Raw genomic sequence first — 5,984 nt, 5'->3', positions numbered from 1 at the left:
GAAGATAATAAAGTATAAAAACACAAATTACTAAAGGTGTACTTACTATATAAAGATGTGTATGTGAGTAGGCGTGTGTGTGTGTGTTGGTGCCAGGTTAGAGAAAGTAGCTCGTTGCAGAGAAAGACTGAAGAGCATAACATAACTAACCTTAACTTTCGAATTACTTATAACCAAAATATCACAGCAACACAAATCAAACTTATAAACATCACACGGAATCGAATAAACAGTCTTTGCTTAGCCTAGTATAATTATTAAGCCCAGTTGTGTTACCCGTCCATGAAAAGGGAAAAAGGTTGATGTGCTGTTTGAAGTCCAGTGAAGTCGGCTCTGTTGGTTTGTGGCTCCTGTTGTTGTGTTCTGCTGTACGATGCAGCTCTTGTGCTGAAGTTCTTAGGGCAGGATTCTCGCCGCTGCCTTTTGAAAGGTTTCAGCAGTCTGCTCCAGGCAGGCCTGCTTGAAGGTTGCAGAGCTTGGGTAGGGAGGCAGAGGTTTCCTGGCTGGGTGAGTTGGAGAGCTGCACCTCTCCTCCATGGAAGTTGAGCAGAAAGAGAGGTGAGCTCCTCTTGGAGAGTTGAGTAGAAGAGATGAGTCGAAAGAGACAGAAGAGAGGGGGAACTTGGCTTAGATTGGCCTGGTGACCTCATGGGTCATGGGGCCCAGAGTGACCAATAGTGGTTGAAAGTTGTGTTGAGGGTTTTAACACCTCGGTGTGAAGTTGAAGCAGCCTGGGAGACTGAGGTCTGGAGACTCTGGTTTGTCTCCAGAACAAAGAAACATGTGGTCAGACTTTGACACAACATGTAGGCCGAACTGTAGTTCACAAATACCAGGTCCCAACAGTTGCAAAAATGAATCCCTTACTTAAAGGGGACATAGCATGCAAATTCCACTTTGTTAGTGCTTCTACAGGTTAATGTGGGTATCTGGCTCATGTCTACCAACCCAAAAACTCTGGGAAAAAAACACTTGCGCGCTTTGTTATGGTGGTTCCTTCTAAGTCAGAAACGTCATGCTTGAGCGACTACTGAGCTTCCTGGGTTTTGTGGTCGTAACAAGGCACTGGAAGTCTCCTCACATGGCCTTGGCCCACCCCCCACCTCATCCTGTCCCCCACACTCATTACGCCGTGCTTATACTCGGGAGGCAGCGAGGCTGCGAGGCGCAGCCGCCTCCCGCCACGCAGCCGCCCGGGCTGTTCACACGGGACGAGCATTCGCTGGTCAGCCAGCCGATCTCACCACGGTTCGGATCGCTGGGACTGGGAGGCTGCAGCAGTTGCTCGGGCGCGACCGCCGCTTCTCCCGCAAGGTGAGCTGGAATTTGTGTCAACGCCACACAGCCAGCAGTGTGGGAAGACTTCCGGGCAGGGCCCAGCGCTACTGTACGCCCGGTACAGTAGCTACGCTTGGTTACAGTAGTTACGCCGGGTTACACTCCGGACGCGGAAGTGCAGCTGCGAGGCAGCGCAGCGCTTCTCCAGCACGTGCCGCCTGGCTGTTCACACGGGACGAGTATTTCTCCGCTGGTCAGCCCTATAGACTGTACATGTGTCAGCCCGCGATCTCTGCTTTCTCCGCTAAGGTTAAAATTCTTGAATGTCGGGGTTCGGGGGTAAATGATGGTTTCATAGCTCCTCTCTTTCTCTCTCTCTGTCTGTCTGCTTGTGTGCTTGTAGTGGGGGGCAGAGAGGGGGACATTTAATTATGTGGATTGGGAAAATTAAACCCAGGACAACAGAAGGGGGAATACAAAGTATGGGATGGCTATTTGATAATTTATATCATATAAAATATGTAATTTATATCGTTTAAAATCACAGGGAGAGGAGGGGGAGCTGGCTCATTAGCATTTAAAGGAACAGGCAGTCAAAACAAACCCTGTGGAGGGCTGCTTTATACAGGGTAAAGGAGCTGTTTAATGATCCTTGTGGTATTTTGACCAAAGTATGTTACAGACATTTCATTAAGACCCCAAGGAACCATATCAACTTGTGGTAAAATGGGCATGCTATGTCCCCTTTAACAATACACACACAAACATGGAATTCTAAAAAAATTAATCTTTCTTTACGTCTAAATTTCCAGATCCTAAATTCTTCTCATCACAAAGAATGTTCAGATTTTGCTGAATCTCAAGGTCAATTTTCTAAATGCACAGCTTTTCCAGCTTGAGGAATCTGAGCCTCTTTTTAGTCCATACTATTGGTTTGATAGTAAATGTACTTACACATTCGAATGCCTCGTGGCAGGTGGAGGTTGTCTTTGTGAAAGCAGTTTCAGATAAAACTACTGCATGTTAACTGTCAACAGCCAAACAGACAGACAGTCCCATCAGGATATTTACATTCACAATCCGTCTGAGAGCAAATGCTCTAATTGCCTTTAAAAGAAGCTTATCAAACACAGTTGATCCTGAACTGGTTGTTTTTTTACCCGTGTGTTCACAGATGATGAGGTCTCTCATGCTTAGCGGAGAGCTGCATCTTATCTCTGCAGTTTTCAGCCTGGTACAGACCCAGTCATCCACTGGATGGTGGAGGCAGGAGAGACTCGTGTCCACTCCTACTACAGAGACAGAGACCAGTCACCAGAGCGAAGCCAGAGGCCGGACATCGCAGCTCAAAGAGCAGATCTCCAGAGGAATGCCTGATCAGGCTGACGGGCCACCAGACCAGGGCAGATACAAGTGCTACACCAGCATCATCAATGGAGGTACCAAGAGTCATTCATCAACCTGAGAGCAGATGGTAAAGAAACTCAGTGAAAACAGCAGAACACAAATACTAGAAATGATGGATGGTTCTGATATAATTATAAAACAGATGAGGCTGGAGATGCACTTGCTGTTTAGTGTTCACATGACTAGATGTTTACGAGCGTAGCTGCACATTCTGGGCTGCATTTCTCAGCAGTGCCCCCAGAGTATTTCACTCAGATGGCACGACACAGAACTCAGATCAGATACAACTTCTGATCTGCATTCTGGCAACACTGACATGTGACATGTTGAATATTAATCACAATATGTCAAATGAATGAAGAGCTCCAGACACGAGGAGGTAGAACTGCAGCAGGAAGACAGACACTCTCTTGTGTGAGAAATACCTGGGGCGCCCCCCACAGGTGAAATCAAGTAGTGAGCAGGGACGGCTGCAATGAGTCAGACTAATTTTAGGGATTTTTAATGTTTCACTTTTTTATTTCTTGGTTTATTCAAGGAGGTGAGAAGCCTTGGTGGTGTTTTTGTGACCTTGACCTCACACAGTGAAATGTTTATGAGTGTTTGCACTGAAACAGACACTTGAACTTTCGCTTTCAGGACAATGTCAAAATGAAAGCAGGTAAACTTAGAGTATGTTGTTACATTAGACTTGAACATACTTTGAAATGTTGAGTGTAAACGCATGGTGTGTGTTGAGCTCTCAGACGCAGCTCGCTGGCTTCCAGCTGATAGATTTCATTCCAGGAAGCCTGACATCCATGCAAGGTCGCTTGAACAAGGTCATGAGCAGATTGAGTGCACGTGTGCACAAACAGACCTGGTTTCACAGCTGTGCCTCCTGCAAAATAAAAATAAAACATCATAAAACCTTGTGACGACTTCAGAGAAAGTTGTATTTTCTCTGGTGTCACCACAATACTTCTTCTAAATTCATCGCCACAGTTTTTAGTGCTCATGAATCCATCTCGATGGAAACCGTAGTCCAACACTCCAGACTTTCTCATGTGATATGATCAGATTTACCTGAGCCATGTTTATCTCTGTCTGCTGAATTATGAAGTTTCAGATGCAACGGAATCTCATGAATGTTCACTTGTCTGGTGTTAACAGGTACAAAGTATTGTGTAGTATAAATATCGCTTCAAGTATAACTCAAACCATGTTTCTCGGACCTCTAACGCAAAACCAGCATGAGCACCATGAACAGAAAGAGCGCCACCTACAGGGCGCACCAGAATTCAAAGTGATCTGCGTTGAACACGGGTCAAAAGCAAGTCAAGTCCAGGTGCTGTATAAATACTGATCACTGTCCACAAAACCATGCTTTCTACGACTGTGTGAGCTCAATACAACAACTCTCAGTTCAATGAGTAACATCAGGAAACAGTCTGAGAAGTGACGGATGATTTCCTGAAGAAGTTTCTAGAACAGTAAAAGAGTCATGATCATTCCACTGAGCTCGAAGCAAACTCCAGGTTCTGAGGAGCTTAAGTGGGAAACAGACTTTTATTCAGTAAAGAAGAGAAAACAAAGTTCTGAAAGATGACTGTTTTATTTTAACAGTTTTTATTGGTTCTGAATGATCTCAGGTGAAAGGAGAAGCTCCACAGAAACAACACAGCAAAGAGCAGAGGTCTTTCCCTCCACATCACCACGTGTGGGAAACATCTTCCTGTAAAGAATTTCTGTTGTCTTGTAGCTCCAAAAGGCCACGTGACATTGAGCAGGTGGAGAAAGGAAGCCCACCTGCCGCCTCAGAGGATCTACCCCGAGCGCAGCTCACCTGGTCCACCAGGCCTCCGGGTCCACCGTGACCCTTCAGAACCAAACCTCAGTGAAGGAGACTGAGCAGCAGCTCTATGGAGATCAACAGTACACACTGACACTGGGCCGACAGAGACACTGTTCTGATCTGCAGCCTCAGCACTCGCAGTGGTGGCAGGAGGAGCGCGGTGTGTATCAACCCAGCACGTTTAATCTGCCTCTAGGAACGGAACCTTTGCTTGTTTCACCGGTACTGCTGCATATTTATATCTGCTCCTACAGACAACTGACATCTGATGATAGAAAATGTTCAGAAAGTCTCATCAGAGCCTGAAACCACATTCTGACAACAATGATATTATTTGATCCCTTTTCTTTTCAGCTCCGTCCATGTGTCACCGAGTGAAACAACAACAATCCACTGCACTGCCCAAACACCAAATCCCCCGACACACCTGGTGTGGAAGTTCAACCACAGTCAGATCATTGTGAAACCAGGACCGGGTCGACGGCTCCCAGGGTCTCAGAGCAGTGGAGGCAGCAGGTGGAGGATGTGGTCAGCTGCCAGAGGCAGCCTCACGCTGCACCACTTATCTTCAGATCACCAGGAACGCTCACCTGTGAACCTGTAGTGAAGAGAGACGCATTTCATCAACAGCTACGTGACGTATAGAGGAAGGTAAGATCCCATGAGACGAGAACTGATTGATGAAATCCTCAGAGCGACTGTCAGACCCAGGGCCAGTGCAGTGAGCCCTGGTTCCTCCTGGTGGAGCAGATCCCCAGGGCTCCGTCCTCCAGCTCATCAGGAGCATCATGTCCACATGTTGTCAGGAGAACATATAGAATGAGAGGCCACACACACACACACTACACTTTTACACTGAAGACACATCACTGCACTTTGTTGATGCTACAGTTCTACTCTCTGAATTACAGGTTTTTCAGGTTCAGTTGCAGGAATTGTGGTCGGAGTACTCGTTGTGTGTGTAGCATTAGGAGCTGGAGCAGTATTATGCTACTTTAGAAGACTAAAGGTAAATATTAATACTTACAATAATTCTGCTGTTCATTTATTATGTGTTGTTTGTTTTAATGATTATTTCTTTTGAAAAGAACAAACACAAAACGGACGCTCCAGAGACGATATATTTAAAGTGGTTTTACTGTAGATCTTGTACTGAGAGTTACAATATTCTGCCTCTAAAGAATAACCCTGCTGTCAGCGGAGATGCTGTAAACTACTTTATTCTTGTCACGTTGCTCTAACAGCTTCATCTCATGCATCAGCAGACACATCCTAAAGCATCAGTTTCTGAGAGTCTGCTCAAAAACCATATCGATATTAGAGTGAAAGAAAATCTGATACCTATATATCGCCAATAAATTTATGAAAAAGATTTCACAATGATTCCTAAGATGACAAACTCCTTACGGCAAAGAAATGTAACTGAGACTTGATATTTTACAGTTTAACCATGAACTGTATTATT

At 45.5% G+C, this 5,984-nt stretch overlaps 1 long non-coding RNA gene across 1 annotated transcript; it reads left to right on the top strand.

Annotated features, from left to right (window-relative positions):
• Nucleotides 1-5,129: 5,129 nt before the first annotated feature.
• On the top strand, nucleotides 5,130-5,654 carry LOC124851153. The gene is made up of 3 exons (XR_007032237.1): nucleotides 5,130-5,170; nucleotides 5,431-5,528; nucleotides 5,608-5,654. It is a non-coding gene; the product is annotated as an uncharacterized LOC124851153 (long non-coding RNA).
• Nucleotides 5,655-5,984: the final 330 nt, after the last annotated feature.

Source organism: Hippoglossus stenolepis, chromosome 19, assembly GCF_022539355.2.
Source record: "Hippoglossus stenolepis isolate QCI-W04-F060 chromosome 19, HSTE1.2, whole genome shotgun sequence".
NCBI lineage: Eukaryota > Metazoa > Chordata > Actinopteri > Pleuronectiformes > Pleuronectidae > Hippoglossus > Hippoglossus stenolepis.
This window is presented reverse-complemented; position numbering and strand designations above follow the sequence as displayed.